General features: G+C 43.5%; 1 long non-coding RNA gene across 1 annotated transcript; it reads right to left on the reverse strand.

The window, feature by feature from the left end:
- Positions 1-12,271: 12,271 nt before the first annotated feature.
- On the reverse strand, positions 12,272-21,242 carry LOC125538976. Its single transcript, XR_007296601.1, has 2 exons — positions 20,933-21,242; positions 12,272-12,800 (listed from the first exon to the last, which is right to left on the reverse strand). It is a non-coding gene; the product is annotated as an uncharacterized LOC125538976 (long non-coding RNA).
- Between the last annotated feature and the right edge of the window lie 3,951 nt (positions 21,243-25,193).

The following is a 25,193-nucleotide window of genomic DNA, read 5'->3' on the forward strand; positions in this document are numbered from 1 at the left end:
AGGATGTAATTACAGAGAGATATCATTACCGTGATGATAGCAGATTGATCCGCACAGGCCACCGGGGATTGTGACCCAGACATGGAGGACGATGGTAGTTCACGGACAGATGCTGGAGAGACTTGCGGTGTAGGAGGCCGGCGCGGTGGAGTGGTGTGAGATGCGGCAGTCCTTTGCGAGAGATGATGAAGGAGAGGTGGAAGGAAACCCTACGATGCAAAACCCATTGCTTCTTTCTGCTCCTGATCGAGAGATATATTGTTGTAGGCAATATGGAAGGTGGAAATCACGGGAAGTATACTTCCATAGCGTGAGGATTGGGATATGGAAGGTGGAAATCACGGGAAGTATACTTCCATAGCGTGAGGATTGGGATATGGAAGGTGGAAATCACGGGAAGTATACTTCCATAGCGTGAGGATTGGGAATCGTGAGCGTTATCTCAGGACCCACACTTTCCTTTAATTTATCTGAGGCCCAATGCTTTTCCTTTTTTGCTTTGATTTATCTCAGGCCCAATGCTTTTCTTTTTCTTTTTTTATTCACCACGCATACAGAATTAATGGAGTTATTTTCGTAATACATTTTAATACAAAAATATTGGTTTCAGCTCATCGGAACGTATCTTTGATTTTTTGTGTGTTTTCTCTTACCTTTTTATATACAGATACAGAAGGTTTAGTTCAGTGGCTGTGCTGGACAGGAGGGGCCAGGGAAGTGCTTTAAGTTGTTCCAAGAGATGTGAGCCTGATAAAACGATGACATAGCAGATTTCCACTGTGGTGAGTTTCGTACTTAAGTTTTATTATTATATTATTGCTGATCACGTGTAAAATAAAATTTTGCAATGAGAAGATACACGCTAGTTATTTCAGCCAGCTTAAATTTTTCTGGTAAAACAAACTTTTGTCCTGGACGTATGTTCAATATAGTAGTAATAATGCTTGACATTATCAAGAAGCAAGTCCTGTACAATATATTATTAACAGCAATGATGTGTGTTCTTCAGAATTATATGCATCAACAGTTGCATACCCAAATCAGTTACATTAAAACATAACCCATTCGGTTAATTATCAGAACATGGAAATCTGATGGCCCAAAAGTGGAGCACAATCTTAGCTGATGCTGAACTATAGGCTAAACAGCAAGTGAATAGCAAAAGCTAATAACTATGATAGATTGTTGATGTTATTAGGACTGTATCATTTTAACTTTGGGTGCCTCTCTTCATGTGCTGACTCCTTTCTTTATCCTCTTTCTCACGGAGTACCTCGACACTCAATTTGTCCTCTGCCTCTTCCTGGCATGAATGTCTGTTCAACCTTTTTTCTATGCAGTGTTTCTCACCTGACAAACTTGAAAACCTGAAATATTGCAATACATCATCACATTAGCACATTATACTCATAGAAAAATATTTTGCATGGAAGCTCAAAAACAACACAGTAGCATACATTTTGCTCTTATCATCTGAAAAAAGGTGTAGGCACTATCATTATGTATGCCTACTCCATCTGATTATTACATATCATGTGCGTACCCCATCTGGTCATTACATACATATCAGGGGGGGTCAGATGGAGAAGCAGAGCTCTCACCTTTTGCTCGATCGAAGAAGATACCCTTGTGTTCATCCACCTTACCTCCTCTTCTGCTGCTTATTCTCCTTCGCTAAACCTGCAAATAAAAACAAATAATGTTAGATCCACAAGTAGTTACAGATACAATAACAAGGTGCAAATAAATGCCGGAATAGCGCACCTGCCTCATCTCCCCAAAACATCTCTATAGACAATGTTCTTGGTGCTTTTCCCAGATTTATCAACCTCGTTGTTTGGCTTGGCCAAAATCCGCGTCGTCTCTCTGGACACTCCCCTTGACAATGCAACATATAGCTGACCATGTGAGAATACTGGCTCGGGAAGGTAAATACCGACGTTTGGGATAGTCTGACCCTGCGCCTTGTTAATTGTCATCGCAAAACTCAGGCGAATGGGGAACTGTTTCCTCTTAAGTTTGAAAGGAAGTGAGATGTCCTCCGAGGGCGACATAGGGATCCTAGGTATGAAGACCCTCTTTCCAGCATGCTGACCACCAACAATCTCTGCGTTGATTGCATTATCCTGGAAGGCTCTAATCATAAGTCGCGTCCCATTGCATAGGCCATTATGAGGGTCGAGGTTCCGGAGCAGAATGACTGGGCAGTTAACCTTTAATCTCAACACATGCGGGGGCAAGCCATTTGGTGTGATCGAGTTTAGAAAATCAATCGTGTAATTATTCTGCAAGTCATCCTCGATGGAGTCGAAGCTATGGTATAACTTTTCTGAGCCTGGAAACCTGGAGATCATCTTGTCATTCAGGTCATCGACATGATCGTTCTTGGTGGAAAGAATAGCACGTGTGCTCATATACTCTCTCGATCTAGCATTGGCATGCAACGATGGGAAGACATTGTCGATGAGTGTGTTAATAGCTTTCTCATCCTCGGTATAGCCGATCACAATGTCGTCAGGGAGACGCACATAGTCGTCGCCAATTGTCTCTTCTGTTCCATTGCCGATCCCTAGGAGGTATTCAGAGAACCAAGGATCAGCCTGTGCTCGCCTATTGCGCGTGAGGCGTATCTTTCGGGTCTTCTCCCACAGATAGGATCTTAGAAGTGTAGCATCCGTGATCTGTGCTCTTGTCCCACGTGTCACAACGGGGAGGACCTGCCTGAAATCCCCACCAAAGACGACAACCTTTCCCCCAAATGGCAAAGAACAGTCCATTATGTCCTGCAGGGATCTATCAAGCGTCTCAACTGCTTGACGTTTTGTCATAGCGACCTCGTCCCAAATTATCAAGGAGGCTTGTTTAAGCAACTCCGCTGTACCACTCTGCTTTGTGAAACTACACATGCTGTTGTCAGTGAGCTTGATTGGAATTTTGAACCTGGAGTGCGCAGTCCGTCCTCCGGGCATTATCGACGCCGCTATACCTGATGTAGCAGTTGCAATCGCTATCTGGCCCATCGAACGCACCTTTGCAAGCAATGCCTTGTACAAGTATGTCTTGCCGGTGCCTCCTGGACCATCAACAAAGAATATCTGGCTTTTGTGTTTCATCACATGATCCATTATTTTATTGAAACCAGCCAGTTGCTCATTGTTCAAACTGCTAAATAAATCTAGGTGTTCTTTGTCCACGCTGATTTGCCTCTCCTCTGTTACCTCTTTGTACTCACCGTCAGAAGAACCATCGTGCTCAAACAAATCCGAAAGTCCATAGCTTGTAATATCTTTTCCCATGGATTGCAACATATCCCTGATATCTCTGAGGACCATCTGCTCAAGTGTTGCCTCATTGGATTGATTACGACGGTAATCCTCAGACATTGATGCCAGGTGTTTGTCCCACAGCTGCCGGATTTCTGTTGCCTCGCAAAACACCAGTATAGTTGCAAATAACCGTCTTAGGGCAGAAGACATCTGAAATGTGGCTGCCTCCGTCATGCAATCATCAAGAGTCCTGTCGTGCTCAATGAGGCCTAAGTGCTCACATGCCTCCCTGAAGGAACTGCATGGCTTGCCATTTACTGTTTTTAAATCATCGAATGAAGTGGCACCTCGGACATGACTTAGGAGCACACACAAGTAGTACCTCTCGGGTGTGCATGCACAAGTCTTCCAATCTGTGATCTCTTATTTCTTCTATTCTGCCACTTCTTATTTCTAGGTATCCATCTATAATGTTCTGGAAACTCTCTGTACAACCATTTTCGTGCAGTTGGAAACTTCCGGTTCATCTCAAAGTATTCTGTAAGCATGGACTTTGAAGAAGATTGTCGAGCTACAACATCTGCAAGATTCTCACATGCTTTAAATGCAACTGTATGCATATTTGGCAAATGAAGCTGGAGTTGTAGCACAGATGGACTGACACCAAACATTTTAAAACCAAAAATCCTGTAAATAGCCTCTGGAGGAGATACATATCGTGCATCCCTATATTGTCGGATTTCATTGATGATTCCACCATCATTGATGATATCCTGCTCGAATGCAAAGGATGTACGATCATGACCTTTGTAGATGTACTTGAACAAGTACTTGACTGCCTTGATGCTCGAGCATGCTTCCACATTAATGTGGCAGTTGTATCGCATAAGTAGTGAAGGGTTGTAAGGGACCACCCACCTATTGTCCAAATCCGCTCCTCTGATCCTAATTCGACGCCCATCGTCCCTCCGCCTATAGATGGGATATGAGTCTTTCCCTTGTTGTGTGGCATCACAAAAATCTCGCGGGTAATGAAACCGACACTGACCATCAATCATGCAAGGGCAACTTTTTTTCAACTCGCCACATGGTCCATGCAGCATGTGTTTGACGACCAGTTCATGTAGAACGGGGTGTTTCTCTTTGTCCGGTATCTCTGCACATATCACTCGATCATAGTCATCTGGTGTCGATAACTTGCTTTTTGCTTTCATGATTAGAAGTATATGCTCATGCGGGAGACCTCGCTTCTGGAACTCAGTTACATGTACATACGCTGCTACTTCTCCGAAATGCTTACCCTTAGTTAGTAAGGCCATCATATCTCGCTGTTTAGCCTTGTATACTCTTGCCACCAGGTCTGGACGGTCCTGCGGCAGTTGTCCAGGCAACAACTTATCGGTTATCTCCTCCCAATATGGGTTGCACGTCATCGTGATAAAATAATCCGGTTTACGCCACCGCTGCACTATTGCCATAGCATCCAAGAACCTCCGTTGCATGTCGCGATCACCACCAGGAAATGTACGTGGAAGCACAATTCTTTTGCCAATTCGATCTCCGCGTGACTCGCCGACAACGACGGTGTCAACAAGACCCTATAATAGCATAGAACGTTATAGAAATTCATGGAACGTCCATAATGTCATTGCATTATGATGTATTAAAAAAACACAAGAACAATACCTGGTAGAGGTCAGCGCGTATAACCTTTTGATTTTCCGGCTTTGAGTACCAATCAAGCCGCATAGTTTCAATCTTGATATACATGTCAACAGCCCACTGTTGGAAAAGGCGATGACCGAACAAGATGATGTTAAAAAGCTTCCTCCTGACTTGCAGCTTGAAGCAGTAGTACTCCCTTGCACTAACAAATTTTCTGGATTGTTTTGCATTGACCTCATTGTCACCAAATTCGTCATCTGGGTTATCCTCATTGTCATCTACAAGTTTGAGATCAATATCAATATGGTGGGTGGACTTGTAATCATCAACAATATTCATAATGATCGACAACATAATAATTGAAGAATAAGTGATTAATACCCGAAGGTAAATCAGTGCCATGGGCGTCATGCGGTGTAAAATTCCCATCTTGTTCTATTTCTCTAATGAAGTTCCCATCTGATATATATGACAGATGTATATGAAAACACAAGTTTTGCGCATCATTGTGGAAAAAAGAAAGTATATAAATTAATAGTTCACATCATACCTGTATATAATTCAGGGGCTTGGTTTCCTTGTGGTGCATGATTAACGGCTTCATGCACTGCCAAATTATCATCTTCTTTTCTTTCTTTAATCAAGTCTTCAACTGATACATAAAAGCTGTCATCATCATTCACAAATAGCTTGTATATAAAATAAAAGTGAACATCATACCTATATGTTCGACAGAGGCTTGGTTTCCTTGCAATGCAGGAGTATGTACTGAATTTTGGTTTGTGTCATCTGGTGGCCGAATATATGGCATGCAACGATTCCAGCCAGTCTCTCCACGTGGGAAAAACAGTGGATATGACAATGGGTCGTAGCACCCATAGTATGCTCTAATATACAGTGGCCGGTTTCCTGTTTTTCCATGCACAACAACACTCCTGTCAAAGCAATTTTGTGGGTCACTCCCTTCAACCCATATGGCTGCCACTTGGGAAGTCATTGGGGCATTGTACCTTCGCTGATCTAACTTGATATCCGTGTTTAGTGAGATTCTATACTCATGAAGATTCGGAACAGACCCTAGGCTCTTCAAAACTTGCGCATAAGGGTTATGCTGTAGTATTCTCAGAATCTTCCGTATGAGGTCTATATTAAGATCTGGAGACCTATTAGCCCTGTGTAACAAGTTTTGATCTGTATCATAAATATAGAGTTGCAAATGCCGAGGGCCATTATCAGCCGGCACCAGATTGTCAAGAGCGTGGTACAGCCCACCACATGCACGGAATGTATATATGCCATTTCCTGCCGCAGTGCTTACTCGACGATCAAGGGTGACGCCTAGACTTGTGAATGAGAAGTGCGAGTTGAAATACCGTATATGTTCTCTGAAGTACTTAGCGTCCTCATCATCTTGACTTGTAAACAACTGTTTCAACTCTTCTGGAACATCTGGAGTAAACAAATCGACTTTTCCTTTTCTGCAACAAAATGCTGGCCCCTCGAATGGAAACCGCAATGCCCCACAGTGGCGACAGTCCGCAACCTTTCTTAGGACATGGTGCCTTGTAGGTAGGTTTCGGTATATGAAGTCATCGGTATTTGCTACGGGTACTGCTCGGGTAGGATGGTGTCCAATTTGGTACGATTCAAAAGCAACATCTAGCACAGGACAACACATGTATTTTATCAGTAAATACCCATAACATGTGCATTTTAGATTGCTAAATTAGAAAATACGCAATGCACATACCCTGATCCATAAAAATTCTAGCTTCTTCATCAGGCTCATGGTATGCAGCTTCTCCATTATGCAATGGCTCCAAGCAGTCTAGTAGGGAATATATTGGTCATACAGAAATGACTCAAATTTATGTATGATGACCTTTATGTGTGTATGATAGTATATTATACAATATACCTTGTAAATTGTCTAGTTCAACAACAGGTTCAAAAATCCCATATGGATCATCTTTCTGGTCATTGCACACTATGAAAAATCATAAGATTAGTAGAGCATAAGCATGCTGGATCTTCAAAATCCCATATCATTAGTAGTGTTATTAGTACCTAGTGGATCCAGTTGCGCAGGCCGGATCGTATCATATTCTGGCGTATTTTGAAGTTGGTTGGATCCGCTAAAAGGTTGTATACCTGAAGAAACAATCGAAAATCAGGGAGTTTTTATCAAATATACACTTTGGGCACCCCAATCATAACTATACGGACGAACTAACCAGCATGCTCAGTTGTGCAATCTGGCTCACGTATTATGCTCATTTGTGGTACCTGAACTCCAGAAATTTGGGTGGGAGGTCCTGCATGTACAATTAATTTTTGCACAGAAGATGATTACAATCAGAATGGTGGCTGGACCGGAAGGCAAAGCCAGTTAAATATACCTCGTGCAATATCTCTGAGGAGGCTTTGCATTTTATGTACTTGAGGCCTAACAATAGTTCCTTTTGAGCTTCCTGCTATTAGTTGTCTCTGATACGCATCATTCCTGTGCAACCAATTGGATTCATCATCGCAGGTTAAATAATTTTCCTTGTCGTGAGGGATTTGTTCATGAGACGAAATTTGTATATTTGACAAGCCTGCCATAAAATTGCAGCACCACATGAGTACCCATTTGTTTTGGCATATTCGATGAGGTGTGAACATGCAATCAATATTTCATGGTACACCCGAACCTGTCAATTTATGTAGCTGGGTAACACCGGATTGTCCTGTAGGTGGTGTTTGCGACACAGTGTTATCATCGTTGAGGCCAGTAGTAATCTTTCTCTTTTCACGGGATAGGCGTTGTCGTTTTAATATCTCATCCCTATTTTGTGCATACCGCTCCCTGTCCCTTTGCCTCCTCAACTCCTTAGGGTCTGCATATATGTGTAATAAAGTTAATTAGTATGAACACATAGGGCTATATATAATTTGTTGATCAGCATTACCGATGTACATGGGCACCGGTGTATCTGTTTCATTTTCTTGTTCATTGACATCGCCATCCACACCGGTCATTTCTATATCACTATAGGCTTGATGTTGTCTCTCAAAGACACCATCCATGTTCTGTGAATACTGTTTCCCAACCAATTGGCTCTGCAGTTCGTTAGGGTCCATATCTATGACATATTGTTGTTAGTTTGGTACATGCATGTCATAAGTTTTGTGACCAATACAGAAGAATGCATTGTAAGGGAAATTCTACCTCGGGCCAACTGCTGGGGTGTATGAGGTACATTTTGATCGACATTAAGCAGTGTTGTTGAAGCCTGTTTCTTCTCACGGGCCTCACACCGTCTTTGAAGGATATCATCTTTATTGCGTGCATAGTACTCTCTGTTCCTCTGCCTCTTCAATTCTTTGGGGTCTGCATAAGTACATATCGCAAGTTAGGATATAAGTACATACCGCAAGTTAGGATATAAGCACCAACAAATACAGTATGACATTTTAGGAAAAGGCTGACGATAATTACCCAATAGTCGGTTGTTACTTAGATCCTGAAATGGGGTGCGCACTCCCGCACTCTTGGGAGATGACATACCCTTGGCCTACATATGAATATTGTTATCATAAAAAATTGGGAAGTTGATAATGTGCTTCATCAAAGCTGTATTTACGTTATTAATAGGAAATTGTAATGACAGGTCCCCTTGCAGGACCACTCTCAGTGGTTGGCCCTCCTGTTCAGTTCCACGGTGACAGAAGGCAGAAGATGATATTGGCCCTGCTGTTGAGCCGCAAACATAGAATGTTGCTTTGGCAGGTACAGAATTTGTGAGTTATTGGTGTGGAAATTAACTTCTATTCTTTATCCTGACGTATCTACTTGGGACAATGAAGTTATATTTTGTATCCCCACAGCTAGATGTAATCTAAATTATGAATGGCTATTTTAGTTCACACCAGGTCTAGGACATAGAATGCATGTATCAGTTAGGCTGGAAATCGCTACAGATGTGTAGTATGGTGATGTGCACATGTGTATATTTTAGAACTATATATATTCTGAAAATTACAATTCCGAGTATTGCTACAATGGGTCAAAGGAAGAAGCAGGCCACGGAAGAAGTTTAGACTAAAGTGGAGAGAAGAATTTTACAACTGCGTATATCCGGCTGGCTGCGACGGGCAGGGCGGGCTGTACCAGTGGGGAACTCCCGACGGGATGCCACGCTGCGAGGGCAGGGTCCTGGGCGTTCCGTGGCGTCGCTGCCCTGGCGACCTTGCTGGGCGTTCCGTGGCGTCGTTGCCCTGGCGACCTCGGGGAAGGATGCTCGGCAACAATGGCGATGACGTTGGCGATGGTGCGACGATGCGATGACGAATTAATTTTGTTTCCTTATTTTACCAGGAGAACAGCGTGGTGCGATGGTGCGATGGTGCGATCACGAATTAATTTTGTTTCCTTGTTTACCAGGAGAACAGCATGATTGTAGGGGGTGGATGGGGGGTGCTGGAGGTGGAGCACGGTCAGTCAAGGGTATTTCCTAAGTCCACACCGTACAGGCAGCAAATGAATGATGGCTGTTAGATTTAGATGTGCGGGTATAATTGTGTGGTGCTGATTGTTCCGTGCGTTTTGTGGGACAAATTGCCGGGTGTACTTAGCGAAGTTCTTGTTTGCTTGTTTATTAGTAGTAGAGAAAAATACATCCTACCACTATGGGGTAACTACCTCCATGTTTACTCCCGTCCGATCTCATCAAGGGGATGGCGTTGATTTTCTTAATGGGTTGCGGGTCTGAGGAAAACTCATATTGTTGGTGCCCTGTTTCATTGGATAGCCTACCTCTCTTCCGGTTTTCCCGGCCCTTCTTTTGGTCATCGTTGTTTACATAACCGATTGGATAAGGATGTGCCTCCAAACGAATCAGATCTGGACAGAAATTAATAATCTTCCTTCTGTTTCTCTCTCTCCCTCTTTCTCTACTACCGATGCAATAATTGGATTAGGATCGACGGAAATTAGAGAGCGAGGTACTCAATTAGGCGATTCTTTTCCATCTATGTTTCTTGCTAATTGATTTCCCCTTTTTTACGGCCAACAATGCCTCACGGTACCGCAAGGTGCTCGTTCAACTAATGAGCTTGACATCTTCCTTTCTCTCTATCCCTTTGGTGTTGCAGAAAATGAGAAAACTACCATATTTGGTCACAAGCACAGCCGGTTGGATTGGTAGAATGCATGTGAGCAAGCGGACGTTTAAGGTATTGACTGATTTTTTATTTATATTTTTTTACAAATGAAGGTATTGATTGATTAGACGGGCAAGATGTGTAACTAATTGCTAACTGGTGTCTTGTTTTTTTTTAGCATCAGTACAGACACAAGCGCTCATATACACGCGCATACACTCATGAACATCTCCTCCCACTGAAAGCGCATCGCCGGAAATCCTGAAATAAATTCAGGAATAATGCGAGCACCAGGATTTAAACCCTGGTGGGTTGGGGATACCACTGTTCATCTAACCAACTCAACCACAGGTTGATTCGCTAACTGGTGTCTTGTTTTATGATATTATTATTTTTAAATCTCCAGTCGTACGTGTTTTAATTACATGTTATACGGCAGAATGATCGTGCTCGTCCGCGTTCCAAGATGCAGAAGATGCTACTGATTTCATCGGAAACTACCACGTACGGCGGAGCACGGCCAAGTTGTTAAGGACCGGCATGGGACGGCTGTACATAACGATCGATGGGTTGCTGCTCCAGTACGGCGGGACGACGACGTTTTACGGCGGCACATGGCGATGCCAAGAACTCACGGCTGGATCAGTTTTAATCAATACATGATCACATGCATGGATGGCGGGCATCACATTTGCATCCATAATCTACGTACTAGATCTTGTATACTTTATACCAGATGAATTAATTATAGAAGTATATAATAAATATACTCGTTCTGAAATAAAGGATGTATGTATTTCTTTTTTCCAGAATGGCTCAAGTTTGTAACGCAGCCGCTGTCAATTTATTTTGTTCTCACTAGAAGCCATTTTATGATACACTCCATGAATTATATTATGTACAACTCCCTCTGTTCCGAAATAGTTGTCGTTGGGCAACTCCAGTACAAGTTCAGCCACGTTACGAAATTAACGCATTTTTCCATTTTACCCTCGCGCCGCTCGTCGCTGACCACTCACTCTTGCTCTCGTCGCCCTCTCTCCCCTTCGCCTCTCTTCTGCCACCACCTCGACCACCTCGCCGGCCACCACCTCACCCACCTCGCCGGCCACCCACCACATCGGCCAGGAGGCCACCATCTCTCCTCGTCGCCGCCATCTTTCTTCCGCCTCCACTCACACCCGTCGTCCACTCGCACCCCACCCCACATCCGAGGTCAAGCTTTGATGCGCCTACTCTGGATCTGGCGACGGAGGCTGTGGCGGACGGCCAGGGAGCTGCGTACGAGTTTGGTCTCTTGATTGGAGCGGAGGAAGGCAGCCGGCGCGAACGGACACCGGAGCTGCAACAGTGGGGTGGAGCCTGGCGGAGGGGAGGAGCGATGGAGGAAGACGAAGATCCCCGGCGACAAGAATTTCAAATTGAGGGTAGTTTGGTACTTTTTCCTGTTTTCACCTGGCCGGAGAAGTTCCTCAACGACAACTATTTCGGAACAGAGGGAGTAGATTTTTCAAATACAATATACTTCATACTTTCTTAGAAGGAAAATCCTCCATACTTTCTTAACTGAATACAACATACTACATACTGCATACTTGCTCAAGAGAATACAACATACTGCATACTCCATACTTCCTAAAATGGAAATACTCCATACTTTCTTAACAGAATACAACATACTACATGCTCCATACTTTCTTAAGTGGAGATACTCCATATTTCCTTAACAGAATACAACATACTGCATACGCATTAATTTGTTGTAAAACTACTCCATTCTATCACTCTTTTTAAAATTTAGTCATTCTACATACTCCCACTTTGAGTGTACACAAATTAAGATTCACAATGTCACCAAATAATTAATCCTCGCCGGCGGCATATATGATCATACTCTCTTTTATTATTATTATTTGTTGTAGAAAATACTCTCTTTTATGATATACTCCATATTGTATTGCTGCTACAAAATACAATCCACTACATATACTCTAGTTAATTCCTCGTAGTCTTATTTGTAAACATACATACCAAATAAAAACTACATCCATATTCCAAGGCACAAGCAGAACTATATACACCTTGGTACGATATAATTTCATCCATAGATACAGATTCCAAGATATAAGTGGTGAACGCGCATGAGATTTTCGAAAGAGCAGGCACGTGACTACAACGTATCCACTCTAACTTGATGCATGCATGCACAACGTTAGCTAGCCCAACAAAATATAATATGTGTGTCGTAATATACTCTGTACAAATTTTTTCTAGAAATTCCATCCTCAATACTACCTATTTTTAACAAAAACTACGATCGTATTCTGACCAAAGATTTTCCTTCCACCAGGAATAATAGGCGTCACATCCACACATGCTTATCCCATATATTCACTTGCGGGAATGATAAAAGTTGCGACACATCAACAACACACGTTCAAACTAGTTCAGGACTCGAGGCCGATTACATATGGTCGATAGTTGATACCTACTTAGAGGCTGAGTACCCCAATTACTGCTATGACTCCGCTTATTGACCTCAACTGGTACTTAGATGGTGTCAAGGGCAACCATCATGCTTAGTTCATTGAGCACATTGGTCTTCATGGTGATTAGAACATTTGTGCCAACCCCAAGACCGGTCCCAATGAGGAACTCCTTCCAGCCCTGGTTGAAGTAGATGCGGCCATCCGTTGATGTCTCATACGAACACTGACCAAATAACTAAAGAGAACTCAAGTGAAACACTCAGGGTACTGATCCTTAGGATTTGTTATAATATACTACTGAAAAACTCAATCCAAGAGCGGAAAAGAATGCGACCCGTCGGGGCGAATGATACACAACGTTACTCATGCATATTAGTGAAGAAAAATCTGGTTTTTTCACCGTGTATTGCTTGGTTTTATCGAGGATCACAATAATAACAAGGTTCTTGATGAAGAAGAATTTTTATGATCATCCTCTTGCTTGTGTGTGCAGGTTGCTTCGCCGTAAAAAGAAAATATAACACCATGCTCGAAAAAAATATACTTGAATAACACAACTAGAAGATAAATCATACCTCCATGTTCCCCATCTAGAGCTTAATTAAATTTCTACCCATATTTTAGAAATAAAACAGATGAAGAGTCACTTGGTGCTGCACATGACAGCGAAAATACTAAACATAAGTGAATGGGGAGGGACTTACTGAACATAATTTATGCCTTTGGGTACTGACTGCAAGATCAAAATAAGAGACTAGCAAAAGAAGTTGAAGATAGACTGAATAAGACTGAGAAAACTAAAGAGAGACTGGATATGAACAAACGAAGAAAGATTGAAATTAAGAATCTAAGAGACTAAGAAAGTGAGACCGAATAAAATGATGCGAAAAATGAAGAAATAAGAGCAAACGATGATACTGAGAACCAGAGAAGACGGAAAAATGAATGGGAAACTTGCGAAATTAAAGAAACTGAAAAACCAAAGGAATTAAGAATTTAAGAGACTGGAAGAGAGACTGAATAAAAGGATGAAAAAAGAGAAATGAGAGCAACTGATGAAACAGAGAACTAGAGAAGACAGAAAACACTACAAGGATACCCCTTATAAAGCAACACAAATTGTACAACATTTTGACTATTCGTTGTAAAATTAATAATAGATACGCATATACACGGTGCAGCATATGCATTGCAGATTGATATACATATATGGAAATAAATAAAGATAGGAAAGGAGAGAGAGACACGCGAGAAACAGAGCCTCCGATTGCCCTGGTCTCTCCCAAATCGCCGACACCAACCGTCTCGTCTCCCTCCTCCGCCCAACCTCGCCGCCGGCCCTTCTCCTTCCAATCTCCATCTCACAACCCCGGAGGCTACCGGATCCGCCGCACCCCCACCCACCCATCCCTCGCGCATCCAATTTCTCTCTTCACACGGTTCCTCGTTGCGCCACCGGCGGTGGCTGCTTCCGGCGACGTTCGGCCAATCCCGCCACCGCGAAACACATCCTGAGGTCCTCTCGCACCGCGGCGCCCTCCCATCCACCTAGATCGGCGCTCGCGGCCACCAAAGCCCACCTGCAACCCTCCCCCCATGCCTAGGGTTTCGGGCGTCGGCTCCGGCGCCGTTGGCCATGTCGTCCTCGTTTCATCCGGTGAGTGCATCCCACCCTCTCCCCTTGCTCCGTCCTATCTCTCTCCCCTTTTTTAACCTCTACTCTTCTCTTCTCCTGTAGACGTGCAGGGAGTAACGGCCACTGGACAGCCTTGCTGCTACTCGGGACGAAGCAACCATGTAGCTTTCTCCTCCTTCTCTGGCTTCAGGTGAGTTGGTCCACTCCTGTTAATCAATAATTTACCTCTAAAGTTGGATTTTGGCAGAAATCTATCCATCATATGCACATTAGATTCCCCTCCAGCAGTGTTGCATGCGCGCCAGGGGCCAAGACAGAGCATATTAGCTAGCGTAATCACAATAAGATTTCCCCAGTAGTGTTGCATGCGCACCAGGGGCCAGGCCAGTGTTCCTCATTGCTCAGTAAAGAGGAACGACCACCCAGAAAATATAGATATTGAGCTAGATTTGCAAGTATGTTGAGCTCCATGCAGCCTGGTTTCAGTGGCTTCTTTGTGTCTTTTTTCTTGAATATGTCCATTCTAACAAGAACAGAAATAAGATGCTCTCTATCATTTCTCTAACAGTCTTGTATCTGTATGTAGAACTCGGAGGAGAAATCAGAATTGTCGTCAAAGTAACAACTATGGAAGGTAACATATGCAATTGGCTTTGTTTGCTTCAAACATGATTTGGCTAACTTTTTGCCTTGCTCGAATTCTAATTTGCAAATACATTTTTTGTTTCTGAATTACAGAGATAAAAAGGTGCATGGAGAAGGATGTTAACGGAGTGACAAAGGTTGCAAAACTCACCGGAATCAAAATGACAACACTAGAATAAAGAGGTGAGTTAACTTGTATAAGTTTATTTTACTATTGTTCAAGCTATCACAGACCGGCAGCGTGTAGAGGTGAGCATGGCCATCACTGGATCTGCACTTGTGCAGTAGGTTGGCTGCTGCTGGATGTGAGTAGAGCGGAGGCTTGTGCGGAGCAGGCTATCAACACCTCTGACCTCCTATCTTTCTCTCTGTAGCTTCATGTACCATCGAGCCTGTGTGGATTATTTGCAGTAGCAAGTGCCGAACGGCAGCAGCTTGCAGGGCATGGTCTTGTTGGGGAACGTAGCAGAAATTCAAAATTTTCCTACGTGTCACCAAGATCAATCTATGGAGAGACCATCAATCTATGAACATACCCTTGTAGATCGCTAAGCGGAAGCGTTCAAGAGAACGGGGTTGATGGAGTCGTACTCGTCGTGATCCAAATCACCGGAGATCCTAGTGCCGAACGGACGGCACCTCCGCGTTCAACACACGTACAGCCCGGTGACGTCTCCCATGCCTTGATCCAGCAAGGAGAGAGGGAGAGGTTGAGAAAGACTCCATCCAGCAGCAGCACAACGGCGTGGTGGTGATGGAGGAGCGTGGCAGTCCTGCAGGGCTTCGCCAAGCACCGCGAGATATGAGGAGAAAGAGAGGGAGGGCTGCACCAACAGGCAGAGATCAGATCGCGTGTTATGAGCAGCCCCTATGCCTCACTATATATAGGGGAGAGGGAGGAGGGTGCGCCCCCTCTAGGGTTCCCACCCCTAGGGGGGGCGGCAGCCCTAGATGGGAAAGGGGAGGCGGCCAAGAGGAGGTTTCCCTCCCCCCCAAGGCACCTAGGAGGTGCCTTCCCCTTGTGGGACTCTTCCCTCCTTAAAACCCTAGGCGCATGGGCCTCTTGGGGCTGGTGCCCTTGGCCCATGTAGGCCAAGGCGCACCTCCCACAGCCCATGTGGCCCTCCGGGGCAGGTGGCCCCACCCGGTGTACCCCCGGGACCCTTCCGGTGGTCCCGGTACAATACCGATGACCCCGAAACTTGTCCCGATGGCCGAAACAGGATTTCCTATATATAAATCTTTACCTCCGGACCATTCCGAAACTCCTCGTGACGTCCGGGATCTCATCCGGGACTCCGAACAACATTCGGTAACCACATACAAACTTCCTTTATAACCCTAGCGTCATCGAACCTTAAGTGTGTAGACCCTACGGGTTCGGGAGACATGCAGACATGACCGAGACGTTCTTCGGTCAATAACCAACAGCGAGTTCTGGATACCCATGTTGGCTCCCGCACGTTCCACGATGATCTCATCGGATGAACCACGATGTCGAGGACTTAATCAATCCCGTATACAATTCCCTTTGTCTAGCGGTATTGTACTTGCCCGAGATTCGATTATCGGTATCCCTATACCTTGTTCAATCTCGTCACCGGCAAGTCTCTTTACTCGTTCCGTAACGATCACATTGTGCACATTATGATGATGTCCTACCGAGTGGGCCCAGAGATACCTCTCCGCTTACACGGAGTGACAAATCCCAGTCTCGATTCGTGCCAACCCAACAGACACTTTCGGAGATACCTGTAGTGCACCTTTATAGTCACCCAGTTACGTTGTGACGTTTGGTACACCCAAAGCATTCCTACGGTATCCGGGAGTTGCACAATCTCATGGTCTAAGGAAATGATACTTGACATTAGAAAAGCTTTAGCATACGAACTACACGATCTTTGTGCTAGGCTTAGGATTGGGTCTTTGTCCATCACATCATTCTCCTAATGATGTGATCCCGTTATCAACGACATCCAATGTCCATGGTCAGGAAACCGTAACCATCTATTGATCAACGAGCTAGTCAACTAGAGGCTTACTAGGGACATGGTGTTGTCTATGTATCCACACATGTATCTGAGTTTCCTATCAATACAATTCTAGCATGGATAATAAACGATTATCATGAACAGGGAAATATAATAATAACCAATTTTATTATTGCCTTTAGGGCATATTTCCAACAGGTCTCTCCTGGGAAAGATTCAGTGCACGCTCGCCTTTGCTAGCCCTTGAACAGATAAGCACATTTCAAAAAAAAATTGGTTTGTTTAAGGAGTGCTCTTATATAAGGATAGCTATTGCAAATGTAGTTCAAATGTTAGTTGAAAAATATTGAATTTGAAAACATTACATGTGCGATAGCTGAAATGATAGTTGAATTTGTACTCATTTGACAAATTAGTCGACCTTTCTTTATTGTGGTTCCATAGCAAAGCATGTGCATGATGGTATGAAAGGTTAATCATGAAGATTGCATACAAAATACGTATGCCCCTGTTGCAACGCACGGCAATTACCTCGTATATTTTTAAAATTAGAAATGTACAATCTGATGCATCTACACGAAAAAGACATAAAGTTGACTGGATAAAGTAAACTTGTTATTATTTTGCTGAAGCTTGTTAAATTATTAAGCATATCAGCAAGCTAGTTAACCTTCTTTTTCTTTTCTTATTCACATGAGTCAGTCTTTCATTCTTCTCTAGTCGCATATACTTGCATGTGCTGCCTAAATATTTTGTTATTAGATACGCTAGTATGCATGTACAACATTCATGCAAATAGTGCCTAGTTTGGTATCTCTTTGAATTCATAATGGAATTTTTAATTAAAAAAAGCATGGAAAACACATCCTAATCAATGGGTGATAGAAGCATGATGTCACATGCATGGAATTAGCGTACGGCTTGGCCGGCTGGCCGGATTGGCCTACAGTACCTTGTTTGTCTCGGGCACAAACATAGATATATGCATATACATATTTGATGAATTGACGGACCTCATTTTTTCTTTTCCTTGAGAATCTCGCTCATGCACTTTTGGACTTATCATTATGTAAGATTATGTATACTTGTACGCGCATAAGATTGGTGTTACATAACTTGCACATATCTGTTAATCCCAATCATCAATGAAGAAATCAATGGTGTACGAAAAAGGCATATGCGGCTGATTTTATTTTAGTAATATATATGAGTCCACATGGATTTTTTAATATTTTGTGTGGTGGTCGGACTCTTCCTTATTCCTTATAGTTGGCACCCATAATATGCAATAGCAACGTATGAGTTTGCATGTGATTGTCTTGGAGATATCTTTTTTTAGTAGAAAAGGCATATAAGACTTGGATGAAAGATGTGCACGTGACACGCTAAACTGTTTTTACATCATTTTATTTGTACGTAATACTACATCTTTTTAATCTTAATCATTAATATATAAAATTGATGATCAAGATAATTTAATTTGTGTGGATGAACATGATTGCTTGTTTGTCTCTTGTTTAAATAATATAATAGATGGAACTTGATGACGCTTCACTTGTGTTGCACCTTTTTCCCTTGGTTTTGCAGTTGCATGCACCAACTGGATGGAAGGGGGCGCTATGGAGCAAGTCATAGATGATACCATGGAAGGTATACTCTCTCACTCTTCCTATTGTTCTACTACAATACTCTTGGTAATGCAGAAACAACAAAGATTACACTCTAATATCCTGCCTCTATCATTAGTTGCGTCATGTCAATGCATTGTGTGTTAACAGTTCATTTTGTTATTTTCCTTGTAGATTCAAAAGATATATGGATGATTATATGGGTGTGACAAGTATATTGCAACGATGTGATGATGATGTTCCGGTTCATGATGATGATGATGATGTTCTGGTTCATGATGATGATGATGGATGCTTTCAGTTTTAGTTAAGTTGTAGGGATGTTGTTCTTGTTGGATGTTGTTCCTAGGTTAAGTTTTTGTTAAGTTGTAGGGATGTTGATGAATGCTTTTGGTTTAAGTTTCTTTGTCAAAAATATATTTAGATTATGCATCACATTTGGATGATGTACCCCTTTCATATCCACTATTGTAATCCAACCGTTTTATCAATATATATGTTTTCTTTCTCTTGTGAGTATATTCTTTTATTTTTTTCCTCACCTGATATAGATAGTTATTTCCATTATCTAGAGCATTAATTTCATATTATTATTAAAAATATATGCATGAACACCTGAAGCGTTGCAAATTCTTTCAAGCAATGATATTTGGATTCCTGCACATTAACCCACCAACGTATAAAAGTGTTGTAATAGTCGATTTTATGTGTTGTACTCTTGCAACGGTCCATTTTACCAACGGAAGTGTAAGTGTTGCATTATGCGCTAGCAACACTGGATAAGGCAACGCATCCCAAAGCGTTGGTAAAGACACTAACAACGCATATATGGACTTTTAGATACGGAAAAATCCGTTGCTATAGGTGGGGCCTGTTGTAGTGAAAATGAATGAGAATCTGAAAAACTTAAGGAGCTAAGAACCTAAGAGACTAAGAAAGAAGGACTGAATAGAAGGATGAGAAATGAAGAAATATGAGCAACTGATAAAAATATAAATGACTGAGACTGATCTTAACACAAAAAATGGTTGATGACTGATCTGAAAACATATTTGAAAGACTAATTACCGATAACTAATAGTGAGGGCTGAGACTGAAATAACTTCAAATAAAGAAGATTAATACTGAAAAAGAATAAACACAGACCAAATAACTGAAGACTTAACAAATAACTGAAGAGAACTCAACTGAAACACTTAGGGTACTGATCCTTAGGAATATCGATGCCTAAAAACTGAAAACTGAATGAATGATTGAAACAAATACATTAAAACTGAGAAAATGAACTACTAAAAGGACTAAAAGTGAATCAGCGTTAAAGCCGAGAAAGTGATCTACTAAAACAACTAAAACTGAACATACTAAAAAGCTGAGACTAATAACTGAAAGACTAAAATAAATACTAAGGTGCTGATTCTGAGGTACTGAAGAATAAATACTACAAACTGCAAAAAAGCAAAAAGGAACTGAAAAACTGACACACTAACTGAAATAAAATAAGTACCCAGCAGTAAGAACACACTCAAATTCTTATCACTTCACGCGAAAACTGCTAAAAACAAATGGCTGATGAAAACTTCATACAGTCCCCAACCACCCTGTACTTCCATAAACAACAACAAAAAAGTACAGCTACTTCTTGGTTACTTACCAGTTCACACATAAACTACACGACCCCCTGAACTCCCACAAACTTCACGCACCACATTCAGTCCACAGACATTGAATACTGCTTGGTTACTTACTAGTTCCCACTGGAACATTTTTCTGTTGTCAATTATTCACAGGCTGGAACTACATACTGCACTATCTAAGGGGTTAAAGATTTAGGACAACAAAGTTAATACCTCCTGCATGTCCTACCAAGTTCTTGCATTCGAAATCATAGTGCTACTAATGATGCATGTGTTGTTTTCACACGCTACATCCAGACTCAAAACTACATATATACGTCTATGCAACTATTAAGCTCATTGCTATCTGAAGATAGCTAGGGAACAGCAGTACTTAGTTCCTTTCATTACTCGCTCTTTAAGCTAGCTAGCTCAACAAATTTTTATTGGATCACAATCAAATGCATGGTTTGAATGGATTGATTTCCTGCAGTATGAACTAAACACACTACACTTGTATGAACTAAACACGGAAGTACACTTGGATGAACTGAAACACAGGACTGAGAAATGAAAATACAAGAATGGCTGATAAATTTATTGAGTTTGAGTTCCCCCAATCTACAACAAATCTGAAGAGAAATTAAGAAAAGCTGAACACACAGCCCAGGGCACGAGCACCGCAATCTCAGTGACCTAACAATCGGAAGGCCGCTGTGCTATCACATGAATTTCGTGTGGGAGCTAAGAACAGACACCATACAAAAATCATCTAATACGCGCGCGATGACAGATGCAGGAAAATGAAGTGAAGCTGAGCGAGAAAACTCATGGGGGAGAGGGGAATAACTCACCGCACCTTCCACCCGACCGACGTTGACGACTGATTCCGGCCTCTCCGACGAGCAATTGCTGGTGGCGGACCCGACGGAAAAGCTTCGCCGTCCTCCTTTCCCTACTACTCTCTCCTTCCTCCCGGTGCTCCCCGCAGCTTACCTCCTTCTTCTGAGAGCTGCTCGCCGGCAGCTGGCCGCCCTCCATGACCTGCCGCCAGCCCTTGCCGTTGAACGCCGCCGCCGACGACTTCCTCCGCCGGCACTCCTCCGCAACCCAATAAAAGCCCATAACCCAAAACACCTGAAGCCCAACAGGCCAGCACGCACGCATGAGAAACACAGATAGAAGGAAGAGGCAAGCAACGCTGAGATTGGTACACGATCTGACGGCCACAAAAACGACCTGAAGCCAATTACAAAACAGACGACTGAAATTTAGTAAAAGTGTTTGTTTTAGTTTTAGTCCGAGTGTCATACCGGTGTCTACACATTACGGTCCGCAACAATTTTTTATTTTTTTTGCATGGTGGTCGCAACAATTAATAATGTACAAATATGATATGGTAGTATGTTTCGAGTTTTTTTTGAGAAATAATGTGTTTGGAGTTACTCTACGTAAAGATATATAGCATTAAATACTATCATGGCTCTGCTCTCTTTGGTCTCCTCTCTCATTCACACCGTACCAACAATTACCTTGTGTTGCAGGCTTAAGAGTTCGGATTGTGTAATCGATTTGAAGATGCCAATGCATTTTCTGATTTTCTACCACAATATACATTACATGAACATGGCCATTGAACAAATAATCATTTTGATAATGTATGTGCTGATAAACTCAAGTCACGGAGCAGACTAAAGACTCCTTTTTGGAAGGGGGCGATGAGGACAAATGTGTCTTCATCAATAGGAGTAAATTCATAGTAGGGAATGAAAACATTACTAGATTCTGGGAAGATGCCGGGCTAGGGGAGACGTCGTTAGCTCTCCAGTATCCAACTCTTTATAATATCATACAACATAAAGACGCTTTCGTAAGTATAATACCAGGTTCTGTTCCCTTAAATATTCAGTTCGGACGAGTACTAATGGGGGAACAGGTGGGATAGACGGCTATATCTTGTGCGTAGGTTGATGGAGATTGACATTTCTTATGTGGCAGATACCCTGCACTGGAAACTATCGGTGTCAGGAGTATCCTCAGTTAAATCTATGTATCTAGATTTGATAAACACTGGTTCAATCCCAAAATCGCTTTATATTTAGAAAATTAAGGTGCCTTTGAAAATAAAGATCTTTATGTGATTTGTGCACAAGGAATTGATCTACACTAAGGAGAATTTGGCAAAGCTTAGATGGAAGGGTAGTAAACGGAATTGTTTCTATGATCAGGATGAATCAATCCAACATCTTTTTCTCAAACGCCCACTAGTCAAATTATTGTGGCTCACAATATATGTGTCGTTTAATGTATGTCCTTCTAATAGCATATCTTGTTTATTTGGGACATGGTTAAACGGGGTAGAGCCTAAGACAGATGCACATATTCAAGTCAAAGTATGTGCATTACTTTGGGCTATATATAACTGCTGGAATAACATTATATTTAACAGACACATCCGGTCATTTTCCGACGTCTGCATGGATTCGTACGTGGTTGTTACTCAGACATGCAGAAGTCAAGGGAGCATATGGCCTATGGGTGAAACCGAGACCGTAGCACAAAATACATGCAACCAGCTCGTTCGGTCGTTCCGATTAGGATTCGTGGAGGAGCGCCCGCGAATTGGAGACCAACGCCGGGCGATGGCGCGCGGCGACACGATCCAGACACACAGAAGCCGTGTCCGGCTACAGCACGGATCCTTCCGTCGGTAACGCAAAACAGAGAGGCCCCTCCTCTCCAGTACTACTATAGTTCCCCAACGAATTACCAAAAACCGCATATTATCGACCAAATTCACGCCATTGTTCCTCGACACCATGGCCCAAGGCGAATGCAACTGCTCGTGGTCGTCGTTCATGAAGTTTGTCGGAGTCGCGGTGATGTTTCTCGGCTGCACGGCAGCTATACTATATCTTATTCTGTGGCCATTTGTGTCGTCACGAAGCCCCGAGTACACCGTGGCCATCACCAGCGTCGACGGCCTGGACCCGGCCCGGGATCTCCACGGCGACCGGCCGGCGCTCAGCCCGGTGTTCGGCATCACCGTGCGCGCCGACAACACCCGCGACAAGGTCCTCCGGGCGTGCGTCGGCGTGGACTCCTTCGCGGTCGTGTCGTACGGGGACGTGCTGCTCGGCAGGGGCAGCGTGCCGTCGTTCTGCGCCGAGAGACTAGGGGCGTGCGAGGTCGCCGCCACGGCGTGGGGCATGGACGTGCGCCTGCCCCGCTTCCTGCGGGACCGGCTGGCCGGCGAGCTGGAGAGGGGCCAGGTGGTGGTGGACGTGGCGGTGAGGAGTCCCGGGGGCGACGGGTGTTTCGTGAACGGATGCTTGGACAAGGTGATTGTCTGCAAGGCCAAGATCGGAGGGGGTCCATCCCGGTGTTTTGTCACGGAAACTAACAGCGGCACGACGACAAAGGGATAGTGTTTTTGCGGGTGTATAAAAAAGATACCTTCTCCGTCCGATAATATAAGACTGTTCTTGACATTAGGAGTAGTTTAGAATATTGGTTTTTATTTTATTTTAGTCTGTTCTAAGGATACCGTGATGTCTGGTTGTAATTCTTTCAGCCAAGAGATATGCAGTATAGTATTAGATATTGAGATAATTACAAAAAGTGCATGCCGTTGATATGCACTACAACGATAGTTGTCTGATTACTTAACATGAAAAATTGTCCGATTTGATCATTGGATTCGTGTAAATACAAAAGGATCAAACAACAGAAGGTAGAGATCTACTCCTAGTCCCCTGAGAAAAAAAAAAGGCTAGGTTTCCTCTGTCTCCCGCCGACTCCGCCGCCGGTCCGCCTTGTCTCCAATGGCCTTAGGGTCATGACGGCGCGGTGGATCCTGGCCCTTGTCAGTGGGAGGGCACCGTCTTTAGATGTTCCTTGAAGTTTTGTTAGGGATTGTGTCCTGCTCAGACGACGGCGGCTTTCTGAAAATCGAATAAGGTTCTCCCCTCCAAGTCCTCGTTCCGGTGGTGCGTCTAGCATCGTCGGGGGGCGTGTGGAGGGTGTGTCTCCGGTGGATCTGTCCTTGGTGAATTTGCTTGGATCTTGTCAAAGTTCGCGTACATACGTGTGTCTTCAGGTTGGATCCTTCAGCGGCGGTTGTTGTCCTGGTGCGCTAGCCCTATGGAGTCTTAGCACGGCGACTTCTCGACTATCTACTACAATAAGGTTTGCCCGGCTCCATCAAGGGAGGGCGATGACGGCTGAGGAGTCCTGGATTAAGGGGTCCTCGGGTGTCCGGGTTATTCGGTATGGGCCGGACTGATGGACCGTGAAGATACAAGCAGAAGACTTTCCCTCGTATCCGGATAGGACTCCCCTATGCGCGGATGGCAAGATTGGTGTCCGGATATGTTATTTTCTTTTCCCACAAACCAACGTTGTACAACCCTAGGCCCCTCCGGTGTGTATATAAATCGAAGGGTTTAGTCCGTAGAGGCTATCAGAATTCTCATAGGCTAGACATTTAGGGTTTAGCCATTACGATCTTGAGGTAGATCAACTCTTGTAACCCCTATACTTATCAAATATAATTAAGCAGGACGTAGGGTTTTACCTCCATTAAAAGGGTCTGAACCTGGGTAAACATTGTGTCCCACTTGTCCCTTGTTACCTTCGATCCTCAAATGCATAGTTCGGGACCCTTTACCCGAGATCAGCCGGTTTTGACACTGACATTAGTGTTTTCATTGAGAGTTCCACTATGTCGTCAACAGAAGGATTGATGGCTCGATTTGTCGTCGGGGACCATGCTGTTTCCGGAGAAACCTTTCTTCCTGGTCAGCTTCTTTGTGTTTGATGGCTACGCGTGCCAATTCAACTAGTCACCTCGAGCAGGTCGATAGCTACGCCCCTGGGCAGGGCCTTGTGTCCCATGTGGGTCGATCCGTCTCCCGTGTTCTACTCTTCCTCGTAGGAGACCGCAGCTTCACTTCATCGGTCTTGTCGCCGGTGGTCATGAAGGCGGCGGATGGAGGACGACAAGGACTTCGACGCTGGACGCTGCCGTAGGATAGGTTTAGGGTCGGGTCAGAACGTTTTTTTTCTTCTAAATGTTCAAAATCTAACGAAAATCCGCCATGTTTGCATGATTGT

Source organism: Triticum urartu, chromosome 2 (genome assembly GCF_003073215.2).
Source record: "Triticum urartu cultivar G1812 chromosome 2, Tu2.1, whole genome shotgun sequence".
In the NCBI taxonomy this organism is placed as follows: Eukaryota; Viridiplantae; Streptophyta; class Magnoliopsida; order Poales; family Poaceae; genus Triticum; species Triticum urartu.